Source organism: Phaethon aethereus, assembly GCF_964289735.1.
Source record: "Phaethon aethereus genome assembly, chromosome: Z".
Lineage (NCBI taxonomy): Eukaryota > Metazoa > Chordata > Aves > Phaethontiformes > Phaethontidae > Phaethon > Phaethon aethereus.
In genome coordinates this window covers 4,922,070-4,945,633 of record NC_138577.1, presented here as the reverse complement: position 1 = coordinate 4,945,633, position 23,564 = coordinate 4,922,070, and the positions used below count along the sequence as shown (strand labels likewise).

Here is a 23,564-nt window from a genome sequence, read left to right as displayed (position 1 = left end):
ATCTGTTCGTTTCCTCAGTAATAAAGATCCAGAGATTCCTTAGAGACTTCAGACCCCGCACACGTGGGTTCACCAAGACTGCTCGTTCCTGACAGCGCTTCTTGAAATTGTGTTTACTTCTGCACTGGCTTTGCTCAGGGCAGCCTTACTGCATCGCCACTTGGCCTATGCCATTCTCTTCAATCAATTACAAAACACATCCTGCTCCCAGATAAACAGATGTGGCCTTTTCAGTGCAATTTGCCAGATGTTCTCAATGCAGCCCAGTTACCAGAAAGCTGAGAGGTAGCCCTTATTTGATTCAGTGGAGAAAATCTGCCTGCATTCTTCCCGAAGCAGAAAAACACTTCATTCCTTGTACTTTCCCTTCCTTTTCATTCTGTTTTACAGCCAGAATTGAATGAACATTACGACTAAACTTTCTCGAATCTTTGACAAAACATAACTACTTCTACATCCGTATCACTGTATTTAATATTATAATAGAATTTAAAATATTCATACTTGATTATAAGAAGTATTGTAATAATAAATTAGGATAAGGTAAGGAAACATTATTAATTTCATTCATAAGCATGGACCTTGTGGCAAAGAGGTCGTGCAATTTTCCAGTGATGTCTTTCATTCATTTCCCAAAGTCAGGTGCCTTATTTATGAGTCCAACCGTCAACTCTAAACGAACTTGGTTCAGTTATGTTCTTGTTCATTTGGTATATGTAGACAAGCAAGTGTGTCTCACTAGTGCAAATGATCACATCATCAATTCCAAATTTCCACATACTGGTCTTTGCAAAACGCTCATTTTTACAGCTTGGGTTTTCAAAAACAGTCATTTTGGGTCAATCTATATCAAACCAATGACAACAGCAATCTCACTGATTTAAGGAGAAAAGAATTATGTGCTAGTATCAACACCGGATATTCTTGCAAACCATCCAGTGAAGGATGTGGCATATTCTACTAGTTATTCAGTCACAACAAATCCCAGGTGAACAAAAAGCTGAAATGCCTTCCTGAAGTGCCTGTCTTTCTTCATTGCTAAGTAAGGCCTCCAATGTAGATACCTCTGTTAAATGCCTAATATTTTTTAAGATGGTCCCAGGCATTTCTGAAGTGCAGGCAAAATCTGAAGAGATTGCTTGACTATAGGAATGCATAATTAAAAAAAAAAAAAAAAAGGAAAAGGACTCATCAGCTTTCTGATTAATAGTTTTAAAGGAACTGCATGCTGTTAGGAAAAAGCCCAGGAGGAAAAGTTAAAGTCACACTTAATATATAACTGTATACCCCTGATTATGTGAATTTCAAAACGAAATTTAGTGGGACAATCAAAAACCATTTCAAAACCACAGGCTGATTGAGATGAGAGGTTACACAGTTAAAAAAAAAAAAACCTACGGCAACAGATTAAGGAAACTTTCTGCTTTAGAAGCAGTGCTACCCTGGATAATCCCAAAAGCTGGTAGTGAAATTATTCACTGCCTTTCAAAGGTTATTACACCATACAGCTTCAACTTACAGCTCATAGGATTTTCTTTTCACAGTCCTGAAAATCAACTTTTAGACTTTTGCTGCTCTTTACAAGGTTTACTGGCATCTGTTTCACAGATTTTCTAACACTGTATTGGTCAGGTATCTTTTTGCTACCATAAGCACATCCATTAGGGGTGAAGATTCACAGTAGCATTTTGAGGTAAATGGTCCACTGCTTCCTTGATGAAAAATTTGCAGGACTCTAAATTTGTTAGTGGTCCAAAAAGTATGTGAATCATCAGTTTTAAAGAAACAGTTGCCCCATCAGGCATTTTACAACAGCGAAAGCTTTTGTTGTACAGTGGCTTAGTAATAAAGTTGCATTTTTTTTCTTCTCATGCCTCATTATGAGAAATCAGATCCAAATAGTTAATTTACTGAAACATGGATAAACCTACTGTCTTCAAAGGATCCCCTCAGAGGTGTTAATAGTAGGTTTAGAGAAGTGCGATTGGTAAATAAAACAAATAGGCTACAGATCGATCTCACTTAACTGCGGTGTCTTAATGGTACTAATACTGCAAGTGAGAAAATATTTTAGTCAATACACTTGAAAAACACACAAATAAGACCGTGGATTTACAGAACTAGCTAAGTTGTTGGCTAAGGTGGTGCCATTCTTATCCAGGCAGCGTTCAAATTTGAGCTGTTCTGGGGAAAATCCTATATACAAGCAGGGGAAGGCAGGCGTGAGCTCTTCACATGCACTCGAAACTCCCAAGATCTGAGGCAAGACCAGCGTGGAAGCTACGCAGTAATAGTAATGGAGTGCCATCCCTGAATTAACACACTCTTTGAGAAAAGACAAACATTATTAACTCAAAACCAGACCAAATGGGCTATCTGTCTTTCAGGTCAGAGCTGCCTTCTGCTTGGCTAACCTGGATGATAGCCAGAGAAGGTCCTGCCTGCCTACACAAGTCCATGTACAAATAGCCTTTGATAACACCCATCCTCCAAACCCCTGAATGTTATCAAAATTAACTTGTATAGACAATGGGACCATTCAGCTCAGTTACAGCCATGGAAAAACAAATGTTCCATGCACTACAGAGCGAGCCAAATCTGTCCGAATTGAATGGAAAACGGAATCTAGACCAAAGCGCGCCAGGCACTACTTAGGAAAAACCTATGCATGTGTATGAAAAGGAGTGGATACAGGGCAAAACTGGGCAAGTGAAAATGGATTTAAAACTCTGACAAGCACTGCAAGCAGGAAATGGTCCCTCCTGTTCCATCACAGCTTCTCCTGCCGCACAGGTTTTAAATAGCAAAGCAGTATTTTTCCTGTTCTGGTGAGGCTTACTGAAGAAGGACTCTGGTTTTTTGTACTCTCAATACAACGGTGAAGCAATACTGGGTACAGTTTGGACAAACTTCTTTTCATGAAGCCTCAGCTACACTTTTACAAACCCCTTTTTTCAAAGTTTTCCAAACCTCTGAAATTTGCTAGTCTATTCTTACTTACATTGCTCTAAACACAGAACAGTTAATCACTTACCTGAAATCATTTTAGATTCTCCTAGGCCATATCACAGCTTATGAAAAACAATTCAAGTCAGTGCAGAAGGCAGGTACAAAAATAATATATCACTTCTGTCCTGGTTTCAGCTGATGCTGTGGAGGAGAGAATGAGAGCAGTAATTGCTCCAGAAATACAAAAGAAGGCTGTGCTCTTAGTAAAAAAAAAAAAAGTGGGAAGAGGAATGGTTAACATCTGTAATAATAGTGTACAGGCTGAAAGATACTTGTGTAAGAGCTGTCATTTTTAAATGGAAAGGAGATTGTGTAAAGACTAAAATGCTCATAAAGATGGCAAGACAGTAAACACCAAGGGTATTTTCCCGGAAGCCTGTTAACTTGGGAACAACTCAACAGTTCCATAAGGCTTGTTTTTCTGCACCAGATTGGCATAAACTGGAATGCAAATAAAGACACAGGAAAATAAAGTTAATTTCCATATTTATAGGATCGTGGCTGAGCACCAGCTGTGCAAAATAGTCCTAAAATTGTCCGCGTGCATGTACGCAGGCACAAGGAAAAGGTTTTGAAATTAGCCATCAGGTCTTCGGAAGAGAGAGAACTGTGCACAGAGCTGAAGTTCAGTGCATGGAAGCCCGTAGGAGCGCTGCCCAGCTCTTCAGAACAAAATGACAGTGTTTTTCCTCTGTTGTGACACAAGCAGGTTGATTAAAGGAAGCTGTTTGATGTTTGCTTCACAACCCCTGAAGCTATGCTAAAAGAAAAATGAGCCTTTGGCTAGAAAAAGCTTCCCAGCGAAGTTTCTGGTGAACTCATGTTCAGGGAAAACAGATGAGTAAGACAGCACACGTAAAGTCAGAAGGACTGCGTGGCAAGAAGCTCTCAGCCTTTTTCTTTCTTGGCCAAGTAAAGGACTTTGGTCAAATAGATTATTTTGGTTCAAAGACAGGTACTTACAAGGCAGCAAAAGCACTGGGCTTACAGCCTATTCAGTGTGAGGTTGTTAAGCACGTGGCTGAAGGAGGTCTGGAGCTCTCAGGTCTAGCTTTTCCTCCATTATAGTATTGCTTTGAGGAGTATGATGCAACTAATACCTGCTCTTTGATAAAGTGAGTAATGCCTTTGAGGCAACGTGTAATTCTGAACTCCTGCTGGCCATTTACGATGACTGAAATTGCTGTTTAATTAAAAAAAAGTCTAGGTCAGAATTTCCTAATCACATTCCCACTTTCTGCTCCTGCCTGAGTGCTTGCTGTTGCTATTTTGATATCTTAAATGTATTTGATTGTATTACACTTTTTCTAATTGAGTAAAATCCTGCAAGTTCTCCTTGGGCAGAAGCTCTTTTGAAAGTAACAGGACAGTATTTTTCCACACTTGAGGCAGGAAGCAGTTTCTAACAAGGACCGTTCATTCTGTATGGCTGATACGGCCATTTATTCCATCCATAGTGCTTTACATAAAATAATATGCTTGCATAAGAGGTTGATTTAATATTTTTCTTTTCTGATCTTCAATTCTTAGGAAGTACTACTGCATAGATTTTCCCTTAGTTTGATCCCAGAAGTTGGTGCTTTCAGTGAAGACATTCATGCACTCACCCTGTGCTTGACAATTTAATTACATAATATTTCTAAAAGACATTTTCAGGTGAAAGTCTGTATTAAAAATGTGAAGCGCTATTATTCCTTTAGTGTCTTTCATGACAGCAAGATATTTTTAAAGGGACGCGATGCCATCTTCACGTTTCAACAGGGAACCGATCAGTCATTTAACCCATTTTTAAAAGTAACTAATAAGAGGTTATGGCACTGAGCCTGACTACCTGTTCAAAGCAAGCAATCAAACCTGCCATGAAACATCCTAAGACGGAAAACACACCAGGGAGGACCTTGCAGCAGCAGAGCAGTAGAACAAGCAGTGACGAGTGGTGTCCCTCACCCTCAGAGGTCTGTACCGGGACCAGCACTCTTTAATATCTTCATCCATGACATTGACAGTGGGACCGAGTGCATCCTCAGCAAGTTTGCACTTGAATGGAGAGCAGCCCTGCCGAGAGGGACTTGGGGGATGAAAAGCTGAACACGAGCCAGCAATGTGCGCTCCCAGCCCAGAAGCCAACCGTGTCCTGGGCTGCCCCCAAAGCCACGTGGCCAGCAGGGCGAGGGGGGGGATTCTGCCCCTCTGCCCCGCTCTGGGGAGACCCCCCTGCAGGGCTGCGTCCAGCTCTGGAGCCCTCGGCACAGGAGAGACATGGACCTGCTGGAGCAGGGCCAGAGGAGGCCCCAGCAACGCTCCGAGGGCTGGAACCCCTCTGCTGGGAGGACAGGCTGGGAGAGCTGGGGGGGTTCAGCCTGGAGCAGAGAAGGCTCCGGGGAGACCTTCCTGCAGCTGCCAGGGCTGAGAGGGGCTGAGGAGAGAGATGGGGACAGACTTTTTAGCAGGGCCTGTAGCGACAGGACAAGGGGTAACAGCTTTAAACTAAAAGAGGGCAGATTCAGACTAGATAGAAGGAAGAAATTTTTCATGATGGAGGTGGTGAACCCCTGTCCCAGGTTGCCCAGAGAGGTGGTCGATGCCCCATCCCTGGGAACATCCCAGGTCAGGCTGGACGGGGCTCTGAGCACCCTGCTCTGGTTGCAGATGTCCCTGCTCACTGCAGGGGGGCTGGACTGGACGGCCTTGAAAGGTCCCTTCCAACCCAAACCATCGCACGACTCCAACACCACGGCCGCCTCGGCGTGCCCCGCCGCAGGTCTCCGAGGGAAGGCTCGGGGCTCCACCTAACGTTCCCCCGAACGAGTGACGGAGAATCAGCGTGACGGCCAGAGTCGGGACTCTCCACGCAGCACGCGGATAACGTGGAGCTCACAGCCACGGAGCTGTGACGGGAGAATTAACGAACCTAGGGCACCATGAGCCCCTGGGGGGGAGGTACCCGCGCCCAGCTCGCCACCGCCTCTCCGCGCCCTCCCGCGGCTCCCGTCCCCTCCCGGTACCCCGGGAGCCGTCGCCGCCCCTCTGAGAGACGCGGGAGACCCGCAGGGGCCGGGCGATGGCTGGGGGTCACGGCGGCGTTAGGGGCCAGGGCCACCGCTGGGAAAGAGCCCTGGGGAGAAGCGGCCGGGCGGCTCGGCTCGGGAGCGGGCAGCTCACCTGCGGGGAAGGGTCGCAGCGGAAGCAGGCGGCGGCCAAAAGCGAGGCAGGGACCCGCCCGGAGGTCCGCCCCTCAGCGCGCCACGGGCGTCGGCCGAGCTGCGGAGCGATCGGCGGCGGGAGCGGGCGGGGAACAGCTGGTCTCGACTCGTTCCCGCCTCCCGGCTGAGGCGGCAGGTGGGATCCGCGGCCGTCCGCCGCGATGGTGAGTGCTGCCGCGGGGGGGAGGCCAAGCCACCGGCCCACGGCGGGGCTCTGAGGGAGCAGAGGGCAGCTAAGCGGGGCGGGGGGCGCGGCGGCCATCTTTCTCGTCGTGCCTGTTAGCGGCGCAGCGGGCCGGGAAGGGGGTGGCGGGTCGGAGCAGCCCAGCTGGCCCTCGCCCGGAGCATGACACTTTTCAGGAGTTTTTCCTTATTCCCTCAGCCCTGGGAGCTGGCCGAGGAGGCGGTTCCTGCTCTCCCGGTGCTGACAGGAGTCCGGGGAGGCAGTGGCGCCGGGTAGCGCTGAGGCGGTCGTGGCCGCGTCCCTCTGCCCGGCTGTGGGACTCGGGCACCGCTGAGTTTATTTTATTTATTTTTTTTAATCTTCCTCCATGCTCTTTTATTAGAAGAGTGTCAGGTGCCCGGGTCGGGAGGGCAGGTATGGGGAGTGCACCTTGTCAGCGTAGGTCACGGATTTGAGCGTTTCTGTACGTTCTGCCCACCAACATGGTAGTGAATTCAGGTGTAAGCCCTGGGGTGTTTATAAGGGTAGGAGATAAAAGCATTGCTTCTAGTGAGGCTTGGAAAAGGCTGTGCATATGTGTAAATATAAGTAATATACAGTGCTGCACTGCGCTAATCTTGAAGGATGGTCTGACCCGAATCAGGTCAGCAGCATTTTCTTAGGAAAATCAGTTTTGGAAACACTGCAGGGTGGATTGTGTTGTTTTGTTTTTAACTTACTTTTTCCCTTAGCAAGCCTGCCCCGTTATTTTAAATCACTGCAATTCTGGTAATGTGTTTCACGTGTTTTGAGTCTCTTTTTCTTCTGGTGAATCAGAATTTACCAGCCTGTTTCAGTGATAAACAGGCACTTGTATTATCTTTGCATTTCTTGATGATTAATGTTATTGGAACCCGTTTGTTTGTTCTTATAATCTTTCATTACGTACATATTATTGTTTACTGAAATGGACATTCTAGTTACCTATGTCAGCTTCAATAAAGTGTTGTCATTTTTCTTTCTTTTTACACTACATATTTCTGAATTGAGGCTATGTCACGGTTCGTTACGGTAGGAATTTGAACACCTTTCAGAGAAAGAGATGCCCTGCAGAAAAGGAAGGCAGTCTGTGCTGGAGGCATTACTGATAGCCAAGGATAAGCAACACTGCAGTATGGGCTACCCAAATGATGTAATGCAGTAGCTGAGAGAAGCAAGGTCGTTGTCTGGCTGTCGTGGCCGTGAAACTTGAGAGTTTTGGCAAGAGTGATGCTCTGCTTGTAATAAAGTGGTGATGTTTCTCCCTTCTACAAATACTGCTTTTTATCTCCTTCATTTTTTGTTTGCTGTTGCACGCAGAAAACAGCCTCTCTGCAGCGAACATTTCACAGGAAGATAACTTTCATCTGGTTGCTGTCTGTCACAGCAATAGAGAAACTCTGCAACAGCTCTCTAATGAAAAACATTTAAAATTAAAATTGCTATTAAATTTTAATCTGGCTTTGTGTTTTCAGTTCTATTTATGACCCGCAAAAATTGTGATACCAGTGCGCGCCTCTCTCTCTCTCTCTCTCTCTCTCTCTCATAGAACAGCACATATGGTAAACTCTGTTTTGGCATTTGTGTAAATGAAGTGGTAAATAAAATGTTTGGAAGTGAATAGCATTTATTAATAGATAATCTTGAAGTTCCTGCCAGAAGGCCTGGTAAGACATTAATATTAATGCTTGAATTGAGCTCTTTGTCCCTTCTAATATACTATACTTTATTAACAAGCTAATTAGCAGGAACTTAAGAATGGTTTACCCAGTTATATTAACCAGAACAGCTACTATGATATAACAAAGCGAATTAAAAGTGAGCTAGCAATGTTAAGCTCTTAAGAATGCTCATTTAGGCCAAGGGATGAACAAAACAATAATAAAGGAGTGCCACTTACCTAAACTTGGCTCTCAGTATTAACTTTCTACAGGCTGAAAGTTTTGTGCCTGGTTGTATTATATTGTTGTAGGCCTGGAAAAAAGTACTAATGCAGTACTATCTAAGACACCAGATCTTCAGTTTCTGGGACGGGATGCAGTCTTGTGGTTGAGCAAAAGGATGGAAAATTTGAAATAAAAATATGTTCATATTGTTGGCATTGGCTTGCCACGAGCCTCAGCAGCAGAAGCTTTGAGGTCACTTATGGAATGCCTCTTTTCTTCTTTGGAGGTATAATATTGTAGAGCTTTGGGTCCCACAGTCCATGTAATCCCTTAAACTTGGTTGTAGATTTTCCTTGTCCTTGTCTGCCTCACCCACCCTGCTCCTCTCTCATTGTGCTTCTCGGCTCTCCTTTCCTTCACCATGATTTAGTGATTCTTTTCTATCTCAAACCCAAGTTTCTGCAGCCCTGCCACAATGTAATAGTAACATATTAATGACTTCTTGAAACACTAAGCAACTAAACCCATAAAACTAACATTTTACATCCACATCTTGTAAAACTGTCACTCCATGTATCTGTTTTCATTCTACTTTTCTAACAGTGGGACATAATTATCCCAGCTGGAGAGTAAGGCTCCATTGTTTTTAGGTACAGATCAAGGTTTTTACAGCTCTGATACCATCTATATGAATAGCTTCAACAGTCCGTAGGAGAACATCCAGTCCTGTCAGAGGGATGTGTGCATGAAGTTTACATTTAGAATGAATGTAAATGGACATGTGTAGGAGGCCTGTATGCTTAAAATACGAGAAAGAATTAAATGGTTATGGTCATCTCTGCGCCTTGCTCCAAAAGACAACTACAATGTAACCTGTATATAAATGTGTTGGAAAATTGGAGACAATGGAAAAAATACAGGTTTCAGTTCAAAATGTGATATCTGTGCTAGTTAAATATTTATCAGAAGTAAACTTCACTTGTTCCATTAAGAATGTATGATTAGCAAATACAAAGGGCACATATGTATACTTCTCAACACTTAGTATTTATTTACGTTATGAAATAAATATATATAGCACAGCTCTAGCACTATGCTTAACTCTCACTAAGACTACAGTGGGGTTTTTTAGCACAGCACAATTTAAAAACAGGGAAAATGATAAAAGTAGAAAAGTAGTGGCGCTGTTTTCTCTAAACGGCGAAGAAAGAAATGTTTCAAGGTCTCAGAAGAAGTATGTAAATTTTGCTGTGAGTGAGACTTTGGCTGCCAGGACACCCTAGAACATTCTAGCAAAGAAATATCACTGTTGGGTTTTTTTTTTTAAACTGAAGAATAATGTAACAGAACACATTCAGAAATGAAGTACCTTCATTTGAGGTGGATCACTGACAAAACCGTAAGCATACTCTGAAAATTTTCTCTTTTGTACTAGATTTTCTTTAGCAGGAAAAATAAAGGGGGTGGGTTGGTTGTTTTCCCCATTGCAGACTTTGAGGTAGGAAAGAAACTATAGCGAGAGAGTGGGGAAATAATACATTTTGGGGAAAAGAGGCCAGCCTGCTGCTTAGTGTGAATATTTCTAATCTCTAAAAAGGACTTGGCTATTTTAATTAGAAGCATTCCTTTTTTTTTAATAGGAGCCATTTTCTTGAGGAAAATAGTAATGAAATTAAAGTTGACCTGAAGATCCAAAGTTAGTATGAAAATATGCAGTGGTGAGATACATAGCAGAAGTGTATCTGTTCATGTAAAAGAAACATGTTTTGTTTCCTACATATATTTTGAGCTGGGCTGGGTTGGGTTTTTTTTTAATTAATATCCTTGCAAGAAGACAGGTTCCCTGTGTTCTGCTGCCCTCATTAAGACCCAGACTGTGTTAGAAACCTTTGGTATAGCAATAGAAATGCACATTTCATTATTTCTGTGTCATTTGCAACTGAAACACAGATGAAAAGCCTATTTAAGTGTTTCTTATGGCATATTTTTCTTCACTTGAGCAACCAGTATAAACTACTGATGTGGTATGTGATTTTTGGGTTTGCTTGTTTAATATTCCCCATCCTTTTTTCCTCCCAATTCAGTCTTTCTCCGTGACCCTATGAAGTACTTCATGCATTAAAGGGATCTGCAAGGATAATCACATTAACTGCACTCCTGTGACTTACAGGTGACTCTCATTACAGAATGAGACAGGCTGAGTAACTAAGACCTCATCTTCCTTTGCGGAGTTCTCAGGTGTTTAATAGATAATTACCAGGGCTTCTGATGGTCAGGAATTTTTTTTCTGCAAATTGAAGGAGGGGAGTTGTCCTTAGCAAGAGATAGAAGAATTATGGAAATAAGAAAGATTTCTTTCTGGGATATCACTTGTGAGAAGGGGTGTAAAAATTTTGCATTTGACTTATTAAAATCTTTAAAGAGGTTTTTGACTGAGCTGGACCACCAGTTTCTAGAGCTGGTATATTGGCTACAAAATGAGAGGACCCAACTTCTTGAAACCAGGAGGAGTGGCTCACCTGAAAAGCCCTGGGAGATGGAGAGCAGGTGTGGGAGGAAGATTTGGCAGTGGTGGGAGGAGAAGGAGAATGAGAATGTGTACAGAAGCTCTGATGAGAGCTGCAGCTTGCAGCTGTGTGCCCTAACCCTCTTGTGGCAGGGATGAGCTTTTCTGTCTCCACAGGTGGATTCTTCATTTTTGTGATATGGAATCTGAGCTGTATTTTAAGTTATGCCTCCACTCTTTGTACTTACAAAACCATACAAAAAATGTGAAAAACTATTTGTAGTACTAAGCTTAAAAGTATGAACAACTTCATTTCTTCTTCAGATTGTGAATTTAATAACAAATATTAAAAGTTTAAAATTTCACATAGACATTTTTATACTTTAAAAGGAAGCAATAATTGTTTTTCTTTTCTTTCTTTTTTTCCCACATCCAGATGAATTTCACAGTAGACCAGATCTGAGCAACCATGGACAAGAAGTCCAATATTAGGAATATGTCTGTGATTGCTCATGGCAAATCAACCTTGACAGACTCCTTGGTGTGTAAAGCGGGCAGCATTGCTTCAGCCAGAGCCGGAGAAACGCGATTCACAGACACGCAGAAAGATGAGCAAGAAAGATGTATCGCAATCACGTCTACATAAGAACTTGTTTGTATCTTTCTTTTTTTTTTCTTTCTTTCTTTTTCTTTTTAATCTGAAGGCAGAAAAATGGTTTGCTCAAAGCCTTGCACCTTGTCAGATCTTATTTAAGTTGACATGTGAATCAAGCTGTGCATTACAGAACAGAAGTTCACAGTCTTCAGGGTGCAATCTGGGCAATACTGGAGTAGAGCTTTTATGTGACATCTAGTGACCATTCTTACCTGCTTCTCACTATGGAGAAAGGTGATTCCAGAAGATTCTTAGTAGTAACCTTTGTTTTCATTGGATGGCTTATAGACTAATACCCTGTTCCTCTAAGCCACTGTGGTGGGCTGTGTCTTCTTATTACCTCTATCTTTGATGTCTGCAACTGCAAATTTGCAAGCTGTAAAGTGATTTAGAGCATGACTCTTCAAGTGCCTGACTGTGATATTATGCTGTGACTACTATCTTGAGGTGTTGATTTTCAATAAGAATAAAAATTAATTACACCCAAAGCAGAATTTTAGATCCTGAGAACTTTAGAGATTGAAATACTGAAGTCTTCTTGTGGGTTTTCCTTTAAGTACATTAAGAAATATTGGCACTGTACTGGAGCGGGTATAGTTGCCTGACCAATGCAAATTTTAAAATCAGCGAATTATTTAATATTTCATGAATTGTCTTCTCTTCCAGGGCAATTTCTATGTGTTATGAACTCAGACAATGACTTGACCTTCATCAGTTGTAGGGATAGTTCAGGTTTTCTTATTAACTTAATTGACTCGCCTGGACATGTTGATCTCTCCTCTGAAGTTACAGCAGCTCTCCGTGTCACCGATGGTGCCCTTCTTGTGGTTGACTGTGTTTCAGGTAAGCATGCTCTTCTAATTAGAAATACCTCAGTGTATTTTATTTTCTTCCTCTTAAAAAAAAAAATCATGAATGATGGAAGAAGCTTCTTCCTCTGAAAGTTTAACTTCTAATGGTACAAATTCTGATTTGCAATCTTAGCCCACGGCCTTTCCTGTATCTTAGAGGATTATATCCACTTTGTATCCAGGTTGTGGACTGAATGTAGAGTAACTGAGGAAATAAAGTCAAATTTTCAGTAAAATCCTAGGGAGTGGAGCTGCCTGCCATTCTTCTCCTCCTTCAGTTAGAAAATAGAGATACATGCAATGGAGTAATGACAGTTTCAGGGAGCACCGAGACTACCACCAAATTCCCAGTTTGAATTTCCCAGTCACCACTGTAGAAAGTAGATTAGAGATCTTGCCCATATATATATATGTAATGCATGTTTTAATTGTGCTTATATTTTTTTAAGGGCTTTGTGTACAGACAGAGACTATTCTGTGACACGCTATTGCAGAATGTATCAAACCAGTACTGATGATGAACAAAATGGATCATGCTTTGCTGGAGTTGCAGCTAGAGCCTGAGGAACTTTACCAGACATTTCAGCGTATTGTGGAAAATGTCAATGCCATCATTTCTGCCTATGGAGAAGATGAAACTGGACCAACGGGTAATATTATGGTAAAGAAAACTTAAAAACTGTGCTGTGGTTGAAATCCTATTTTGGAGAATACCAGCCTCGGTATGAAACAATTGCATACATTTATGGCAGTCCAGATCTCTGGCCAACCTGAAGGAGCTGTTCTTCAGTCCCCTTCCAGCCCCACTGTTTCATACTTTTTTCTTTTGGAGGTATTATTTCAGACCAACCAACTGGGGAGCGAAAGCAACTAGGAGAGAGGAGAGAATTCACAAAGCAGATCATCCTCTAGAGATACTTTCTCACTAACAAAATGTGTAACCTCAAGCCAGTTGCTCAGTGTCATTCAAACATCAAACGTCAGACATTTGCCAGGGGCAAATTGCTGAAGGGAAGCTATGGTTTGAAAGCAAGGCAAAGGACCCAAAGCCGGAAGATTAGCTCTCTGTGCCTGACTTTGCTGCTCATGTCACTTACACGACAAGAAACATGGTCTTTCTGCTATTCCTGACTGAGAGGACATTTAATTTGTTCTTTTCTCATATGAAGATGTAGGTCTCTGTTATTCTACCAGTAATTTTATCATAATACGCTGGATATCTCTAGAAGGATGGTTTGAAACTAGAAAGACAAATAGTATTTCCTATATTGCAGCTGAGAATTGTAAAATAAAAAAATCAGTGTCCACTGCAAGTCTTTTATAGTGGTCCAGCTGTTAGAGTAAGGAATTGTCAGAATCAGGATGCTTCAGATATTATTTTTTCACCAAATAGCTACAAGACAGGCTTTCTCACCAGAGTTTTCAGACCTGGTCCCCTTTGTTTAAATGTGGTCATCCTGTACTAGCTTGTTTTATGGCTAAAATTGACTGCAGGTTAATCCAGTTACTGGAACAAAGGACTCCTAGCTAGGATTGTATTCTGATCCTTATATTCCATGAATCTCAGCCATTCTTAAGTCAGACCAGTTTTATCTGTGTGGCAGGAATGAGCCACCTATATTTTAATTTCCAGAGAAAGTTCACTAACAGTTAATATTCTTTACAAACTCATAATCCTCCAAATCCTACTTAGCACTCTACAAATATATTTCTGAAGGTTTTTTTTAGCCTTTGTAATAAATATTTCCACTGTGTGGGACAAAGTAAAGTTCTTGCTTCAAAGTAATATTCAATAGACCGATTCTAGGGGAAATACTTCCTTGTTCTATGTTTGAGGAAAATATTTGGCATCTTTACTGCTCCTACCTGTCATTGAAAGCAATTCATACATTTCAAATCAGTGTTTTGTGAAATGCATTCACTTCTTTTTCCACTTTTAAAGATTGATCCAGTTATCGATACTGTTGGGTTTGGCTCTGGTCTGCATAGCTGGTCCTTCGCTCTGAAGCAGTTTGCTGAGATATATGTAACAAAATTTGCTGCCAAAGGTGAAAAGGACGACTCCCTCCACTTGGGCGTTCAAAGAAAGTGGAAGATATGATGGAAAAAACTCTGGGGTGATAGATAAGTAAGTATGCATGGAATGTAGATACATGCTTAGATGCCACAGTGACACTCTAAGGATGCCGCAGACCAGTGCATGTTGAGTTTGTGCTTCTGTAAAACTAAGCTTTCACAGGCAGTTTAGAAAGCTAGTTAGAGACAGGAGTTTGTAACTCTTATAACAAAAATATTTCTGATCTTATCATCCATATGATCAAAGACTCATAGAATAGTTTGGGTTGAAAGGGACCTTTGAAGGTCATCTAGTACAGCCCCTCTGCAATGAGCATCTTCAAGTAGATCAGGTTGCTCAGAGCCCAGTCCAACCTGACCTGGAACGTTTCCAGGGATGGGGCATCGACCACCTCTCTGGGCAACTGTGATCACTGAGGATGCAAACTTCCAGTGCTGCATTTTGTCTTCTGGATTCTAATGGATTACAGGGGTTCTTTAAATCCCCCTATTCAAAACTAGGTCATATGAGTAGAGATTTAGTGATATCTTGGAACCTGCTACCATAAGAGGGAAGCTTGGGCAAGCAGTAAATAAGTACTAACAGAGGTCTCAGTATTGAAAGAAACAATGGTAATTGGTAATGATTACCAAACAGTGGTAATGATTCATTACATTAACAAAGAATCTTTAGTAGCTACCATAGCTGTAATTCATCTGTCCACACACATTTGTCCTTTACTAACTGAAAGAGAGAGGAACTGTTGATAAGGTTCACTGACTTTTGGGAATCATATGTGTACAGTTCTAACTCTCACAGAAAGTGTGTCTGATGCAGATACACATTTTACTGGAGGTGTCAAAAACTGTGATCCCAAAGGCCCTCTGATGATTTATGTTTCCAAAATGGTCCCCACATCTGATAAGGGGCATTTCTGTGCCTTTGGGTGAATGTTCTCTGGTATTGTTTCTACTGGACAGAAAATTCAAATCATGGGACCAAACTGCACACCTGGCAAGAAGGAAGATCTTTACCTAAAACCCATTCAAAGGTAGATGGAAATAGTATATTTCTTTTGACTAGCAATGCATGCAAAAACAAATGCTTGCTTTTAGGTTTTGGAATCCTAATGAAATGAAGATTAAATTTCTTTGTAAGTCTTCCTGTTTAATAAAACCAGTAATCCAGAGGGACTATAGGCAAATAATAGGCAGTTTTCATTTGTGTGAAAAGGCTTAGCTTTTTAGAAATACTGGGGATGAAACAAGTACTCAAGGATTGTTGCTCATCTTCTGTCTTTGTAGAACCATTTTGATGATGGGTCGTTATGTTGAGCCCATTGAGGATATACGTTGTGGCAACATCGTTGGTCTACTTGGTCTTGACCAGTTTTTGGTGAAGGTGGGTACCTTTGAACATGCACACAGCATGAGAGTGATGAAATTTACTGTTTGTCCAGTTGCACGTGTTGCTGTTGAAGCAAAAAACCCCTGCTGATCTACCAAAACTAGTTGAAGGTCTAAAGCATCTGGCCAAGTCTGATCCTATGGTTCAGGTGAGCGTTGGCTGTAAGTTTTAGCTTTAGAGCTACTGGTTTGCAGTGCAATAACCAAAGCATTCAACTTTTTATTCACAGAGAGCTCTTTATATGATCTAATGGCATGTCTGCAGGCTCAAAACAGTTTTCAGTTGTGATTATATGAGCTAACACAAGGTAGACAGGGATGTCAGCATTTGAATAGGAAGATCCTGAGGAAAAACACAAACTCTGCAGCAGTTAGTGTTGGGTTTTTGAGCAGGACTGCTCCTTACCCTTTTTTTTAATGCTCAAATACCTCAGCAGGACAGGAACTATGTTTAATGTGAGAGTACCCAGTTTTGCTGGTGAGGAGATTCATTCTGGAGCACTCCTGGAAACAATAATACTGATGGTTATTTGGTACTTTTTTGAATACTTGGGGTTGAGTAGTTTTGGGATCTGACACTTCTGTGATTTAGTCTCTCTTTGTTTCTGTTAATACTAATAAATTCTTAAAATGTTTACTCCCTCCTATTTCTTCTTCTAGTGTATTATTGAAGAGTCTGGTGAACACATCATTGCTGGAGCAGGGATCTAGATGCCTTAAAGATCTGGAAGATCATGCTTGTATTCCAATTAAGGTATTCAAGAATTTTTGTGGACTGCGATGTATGGAATATGACTAAATATTAACCTTTGAAAATATCATCTTAATCTGCTGTTGTTGGTTTCCTTAGAGCAACTTCCTTAAAGCAATTTGAAACTTTTTAGGAGACCAATTGATTAAGTAATAAAAGGAATTCTTCATTAGGTCATTAAAAGAGCTTAGAATTGAGAGAGATGTGAAGAAAATCCAGGGAACAGGAAAACTAACTTGAACAGTGATGGTAACCATAGATGTGCTCTGAAAATGTTGTTGTTTCTCTTGATGAACTTAGCAGAGCATGCCTGGATGACTGAGTGAGCCTGGTATTAACATACTGCCTTAGGAGCAGAAGCCGCAGTTTACTGAACAGCATTTGATTGGTATGTGGAAATGATCAGCTTTGTACTTGGGAGTTTTTTGTCTTTGATCTACTTGACAGAAATCAGACCCAATTGTATCTTACCACGAGACAGTTGGTGAAGAGTCAAGCCAGATGTGCTTATCCAAATCTCCCAACAAACACAGCAGGCTGTATGTGAAGGCTCAACCCTCTCCTGATGGCCTGGCAGAGGACGTAGACAAAGGGGAAGTCAGTTCCCATCAAGAACTGAAACAGTGTGCACGTTGCCTGGCAGAGAAATACGAGTGGGATGTGTCTGAGGCTCGTAAGATTTGGTGCTTTGAACCTGATGGTACTGGTCCAGATATCTTAGTTGACATCACAAAAGGTGTCCAGTATCTAAAGGAAACCAAAGACAGTGTTGTTGCTGGTTTCCAGTGGGACTACAAAAGAGGTAAGAGTAGTTCTGTATGTTGTGCTTGTATTTTGTGTTACTGAAATATATCTGAGCTCTGTTCGTGTGAAATCTTTAGGAACTGTTGGTAACTGATAAGAACTGGGTGGGTTGGAATATTTCCCCACTGAAGAACGTATGTCATTCAACTGATGTAATGAACACATTGTTGTCTGTGGGTGTTTTCATGCTTGTTCCCAGTGTGAGTTCTCAAATGGTAGAGGAGCATTTGAGTCCTTCCTAGAAGGATTTTGCTGTGTGTATGGTGTACGCTGCCTTGGTCTAAATATAACTGTTCAGCATCAGCCATGAGTGACTTAAATCAGGCCAAAATCCTGCTAAGTGAAGCTTCATATCTTAGAAACTCCTGAGTAGTATCACACCTTTGTTTTTCCCCTTTTAATATTCCAGGGTGTCTTGTGTGAGGAGAACGGAAGATGTTCGTTTTGGTATCCATGATGTCAGTCTGCACGCTGATGCTGTTCACTGTGGTGGTGAGCAATTCATTCCTACTGCCAGGAGGGTTCTGTATGCCTTTACAACAACCCTGGCACAACCCAGGCTTGTGGAGCCCATCTACCTGGTAGAAATACAGGTATGCAACAGGGTATTATATATGAGATCGTAGAATCATTTAGGTTGGAAAAGACCCTTAACATCGAGTCCAACCATTAACGCAACACTGCCAAGAACAGAGATGCAACAGATAGTTATATAATTGTGTTTCCACGTTCTCCTCCAGGAAACCATGATAGCTCTGTCCTGTGTCCTTTAGATCAGTGATGCAAAGACTTTGTTTGAGAAGAGGTTTTTCGTTCCAAAGTTAGGAAAAGGTTAAATGGAAACAGCAAAGTGTAGGTGGGGAGGTGAATTATGCTGTTCTTTATGAACTGCCAGTACCTTTGGGAAAGTTATCATTTGGGGGTTTTTTCTGCCCTCCTTTCTTTCTGTCACTGTAAACATTCAGGAGAACAAACAATGGGTATCCTAAAACAACCAGAAGGAGCGGAAAGACCTTTTCAAATTTTTTTCTTTAATAAGCTTTTTTGAGCTGTTCAAACATTAACTTCTGTCCTTTGAATAACTGGATTTCCATGGTAAATCCTTCTTCCATGAAAGAGCCTGGAAAATATACTCCATGTTAAAATTATTTCTTTATCACCAAATACAGCTATTCACATACCAATTTGTTTTAACTGTCTTAAAAGCAGTTGGAAGATTTAAAACCTGCTTTAAAACTATGGTGCTGAGTGGTAGGCAGGAAATCTACCAGCTCAGTTACTTAAAAACGTCTTAGCCATGAGGGCTGAAGATGAGTGCAAGTAAGAACAAAACAGCAAAATGGAGAATTTTTTCACCTTGATGACTTGAGACCTATCTTGACATAGCAGGGGAGTTTCACAGCTTTAGTGGTACGTTTCTGCACAAATGTGAGGTTTTTTTAAGTACAGTTTTTATCACAGTGGTTGTCAGCCATGTTCTAAGATAAGGTACAGTGAGATCCTGTTTGTATAAAATTTGCATGCTATAGTAAATGCATTTATTACAAAGCACTAGAGGACTCTGCTTTCTTGTGCCCAAAGACCGATGAAAGTAATTCCCTGAGCATTTGCACTTTTGCCTCACTTTGTGTACGTAAACTACAATCCGGTACAGTCAGTATATACGGTAGTTGGAAACTTCACAGTCAGGTGAGGCAGAGCTTCTGAAAGTTGTCTTGGAAGTGAGAATTGTTACACAGGAGAGAAATTTCTCTGAGTGAGGAGCCATCATGAGAAGAACATCGAGAGAGCTGTCTGGAGGGATTATCTAATGCTGCCTGTCTGTGTTTTAATAACTGGTGATCTCCTTCTTTTATGTAACTTGATAGAATTTTTTTTTTTTTTTTTTTTTTTTGTAGTGCCCAGAACAAGTGGTTGGTGGGATCTATGGTGTGCTGAACCGGAAAAGGGGACACGTTTCTGAAGAAACCCAAGCGGCAGGAATACCAATGTTTGTGGTCAAGGCGTATCTACCTGTAAATGAGTCATTTGGTAAGATGATGCTTCTTTTGTTACTGACATGCAGTTAAAGACATACCTCTGCAGCATCAAAGAGCCTTCAGAATTTTTTAGTTTTATTAGCTCCAAGCTCCTTGCTGTTGTCCCTTTGCATCTTCAGTTCAGAACAAATGGTTTACTCCTTTTTTTTCCTGGCGGCCTGCTCCATTGGGCTTTCGTGCCAGCAGAGGGTGCCAAAAAGATGTGGCAGCTTCTGCACGTTAGGGCTTTTCAGTGTACAGCAGATTCAGTTTCCATCATTTTAAATCAAAGTCTGTCTTTGAAGAAAGACTGGAAGAAAGAACGGGTCTTCAGCAGCGGCAGGCTACAAAATTTGGTACTGATTTGAATCCCTAAAAGAAGGAGAGAGTGTCAGCCTGAGTAGCTTAAATGGCATTACACCCTGTTGCCAATCTTAAGACTGCCTTTAAAATAATAATCTGATCCTTCTTATGCTGCCCCTGAAACTTCAATTTTTCAGTGTGGTACAGCACCCCTCCTCTGGAAGGTTTGTTTGTGGTGTCCTTCCTCAGCTTCTTTTTTTGTGGTTTGTTTCTGTGTCCCATTTCCCTCTTCCCCATTTAAAAATGCACTTCAAGAGTATCCTGTGACATCGTGACAGAAAGTTTACGAGTTCTGTGGGGCACATTTGTAAATGTAAAAGATGTCATGTTTTATTTTGGAGGAGGCTGCGTTGCCAAAGTAAATTGGTGTGGTAAGTGTGCTAAAATAATCACTGATGAAATAGAGATGCTTAACTTTTGAAGTCTAAACTGGCAATTTAACTTCTTGAAAGAACAATTTACACATGTGTTTGTGTGTCTGGATTTTGAGTATTTGGGGTTTTTTTTTCCCTTCTCCAAGTTTCCATAGAGCTTAAAACAATTTCATAGAGACACAGTTTCCAAACATGGAAAAATAAAAAGAAGTGTAAGCTTAGACTTGGTAGGATGTGTATTACTCTGGGCTCCCAGTCTCAACTTACATAGCACGTTAACATCCACATTCTGCAAAACTGCCTTTCTAGTTCCTTGCCAAAGCTGCTGTTGAATCTTGCTAAAACAGCGATCGAAAGATCTGGGGAAATACCGGTATTCCTATAAACTAGTGGGTAGAAGCAGTTCTAGAGTAGCAAAGTCTCAGTTCACAGGCAGCAGCTCTTCACAGGAGTGAGTACTTGGGAGAAGGGGATGACACTGCTATGGAGACGAGGACATGGCAAAGGAAACACCTATATATCTTTGGTTAAACTTAAAGTTCCTGTACTGTCAAACTAAATGTCGTGTTAGCCCAGCATCTTGTTCACAACAGTGCCTGAAAGAAAGTGAGCGCTTGGGGAAGAGAAAGAACAAGGTAAGCTGGTGTAAAACTTTCCCAGTTTCTCTTTTATAACAACTTTCAGAGGCTTTCTGGAGCAGAAGTTTCTAGATCAATTTAGTAACTCTCAATGGATTTCTTTATGAAGATGTTCTGTCTCTCCCTCAGTGTAAACCGTCAGCACCCATAGCACGGGCAAGGGCTTCCACCCATCTGGATGTGTGAAGAACCACCTCCTTTTGTGTCTCTTTGGCCTGGCTCCTGCTAGCTTCAACTGGTGCTCCCTTTGTATCTGCTGCGGCCATGTTGCTTAATTTCTAGCCCTCTCTCTCCTTCCTGCTGCACTGCTGCTCTTTCCATGCTGGAGAGGCTCTAGCTTGTGTGTTTCTTGGCGTGGAAGCCAGTTCAGGGCTTTGCTCATCTGCATTCCCCTTCTCTGACCCTTTTCTGCAGTAACTGCTTTTATAATAAAGGTGCAGGCTTTCACTGGGTGTAATGTTTTGGTCTCTGTTCCCTTCCTAACAGGTACTAGCACTGGGTTTCTCATTTTGATTGCTTCTGAACGCTGAACACGTCTGTACTACTTACCATAACCCTAAGATCTCAAACTGAGTGGTAGTGATCGGTTCAGGTCCTGAGACCTATGTGCTTTTCTATCTATCTAAATTGAATTTTGTTTGCCTTTTTATCGCCAATTTACTTGGTCACACAAGATCTTTCTGCAGGTCTTTGGAGTTGGCCTCATTTTTACCTGCTTGAAAGAATTACCTGCAAAGTAGCAGCTTCCTAACTGTACCGTACCCAGGTTCTGGAAGAGTGTTTTTAGGGTTTTGTTTATGCAGAAATTCACAAATAAACCAGTTTTATTCTTTTTTTTCTTTTTCCCTTTTTATTTTTTTTTTTTTCTTTCCCACTAGGTTCCACATCCAGCACTGGGCTTTTCCACAGTCTGTCTTTGACCACTGGCAGATCTTGCCTGGAGATCCTTATGATGCAAATTCTCATCCTTGGCAAGTTGTGGCTGAAACATGTAAAGGCAAAGGCTTGAAGGAGGGTATTCCACCTCTGGATAACTTCCTAGATAAGTTATAAGCACTTCCATTTCATGTTGTGTGATGCACTCCCTAGTTTTGTCCTGATACCATTTCCTCATAAAACCAGGAAGGAAATGCAAAATTTTTAGACTGTTACATTGAATATACACAGAGTGTTAATGTGCTGTGATGATGGCATGATCACCTACTTAAAAAAACACACACAAATAAAAATGGATGTGCTGATTTGACTGATGGGAGTGTTGTTGCCTGTTGTCACTGATGCCTGTGTCAAAAATACACATTAAAAAAACAAACAAACCAAAAAAATTAGTTTCCTAGGACTAATGGTGTTCTTTGCAGTTTGCCTAATCCACAGCTGTCTTTTAACCTAGGAAGCAGCTCCCTACATTGTTGCTCTTGCAGAAATTCTTGTTGAATGGTCAGGTTTTGTCCTCTCAGCCAGAAGATGCATTCTTTCACTTCCAAACTTGAATCCTCTGTACTCTTGAAGACTGATAGTGAAAGGCTTCCAATTACAGGTAAGCTTTTTGGCATCCAGCACCTAGATTTAAAAGCAGATACGAAAAGTACCTACTAATGTCAGAAATGCCTGAATTCTTGCTGCTGGACAGGCGCAGAACTGCCTGGAACTGTATCCTCAGGCAGCAACATCCTGCCTACACAGCTCACAATTGTTTCACAGCCTCATCTGACCTGGATATATGAAGATGAAAAGCCAGCTTGGGTTAATAGTCTGCAGGCATATAGGTACAGCCTTTCTGTAACTAGTATTTTTAGTAGATAGCTAGAAATGGCAGAAAAAGATGTAGCAATTGGATGGGTGGGGGGAAAAAAAGGGCGCCAGCTCTTGCAGTGTGATTTTCATTGCATGCTGGTTACCTGCTTTGTATTAGTCTCATAAGCTTTACTTTCCTTCTGCAGTTGGTTGGAAGGTAGCTTTGATATAGTCCACTCAAAGCAGTAACCAGATACTTCCATAGCAGGGGAAAAAAGAGGTAAGAAGTCATCTAACCTTTTCTTCAAGCTTTTTCTTGTTAGAAGTTCTTGGATAGATGTTCTGATGCATTTTAGAACTTGTTGACAGAAAAATAAACCAAGAACTCACCTAGCTGCAACCCACAGGTTTGCTTAGAGCAGGGGTACAGGCCCCCATCCCTTTTCTCCACCCACCACAGCTTAAGTAAATTCTTTTTCATCTTGTGGGAAAAGGTATCAGAAGGGTGACATGACTGCACTATTCCAACCCCTTGATACACATCATCCACAAACTCACATGAACTACTCACAGGGCACAATAATTAAAAAAGCTGTATTTTTTTAATACCATGTTACTAGTTTAGGGCAGTCACTGTTAACTTCTCTTACAGCTGAGATGTTTACATCCCTTTGGCCAGTTCAGTAATTGCCAGAGTCACGCTTTAGCTTGGCATCAAGAGTAGAAACAGCATCTTCAACCACGCTTGTTTTAAACACTTTATTGAAAATTACTCTGGCCCCTCTCTCCACACTCTGTAGTTCCCGTTCACTGTGCAATTGTGATGCAGAAAGCACTGATCTGCTGCAGGCCATTAGGAAAAAACTTGATGAGTAATGTGGCTTTATTGGAAATAAATCATGCTTAAAACCTGATCCTTAACAGGTACAAAAAAATTTCAACAGATAAGGAAAGGAAGAGAAAGACTGGATGCAATATTAAGACCACCATGTGAACTGAAGAGTGCTGTGAAAGATCATACAAAAAAGGTGATGAGGAATAGTAATGCAGTGTTAAAGGTGGGAGTTACAATACATCCTGCTTCAATGTTTCTTATTCATGTACTTTG

General features: G+C 41.6%; 1 pseudogene across 1 annotated transcript; it reads left to right on the top strand.

Moving 5' to 3' along the window:
• Window positions 1–6,070: 6,070 nt before the first annotated feature.
• Window positions 6,071–22,091, top strand: LOC309415989 (elongation factor 2-like; annotated as a pseudogene). The gene is made up of 12 exons: window positions 6,071–6,235; window positions 11,243–11,448; window positions 12,128–12,304; window positions 12,762–12,973; window positions 14,255–14,429; window positions 15,188–15,419; window positions 15,673–15,923; window positions 16,435–16,528; window positions 16,973–17,327; window positions 17,739–17,922; window positions 19,228–19,379; window positions 21,601–22,091. The product of its transcript is annotated as an elongation factor 2-like (transcript).
• The last annotated feature ends 1,473 nt before the right edge of the window (window positions 22,092–23,564 follow it).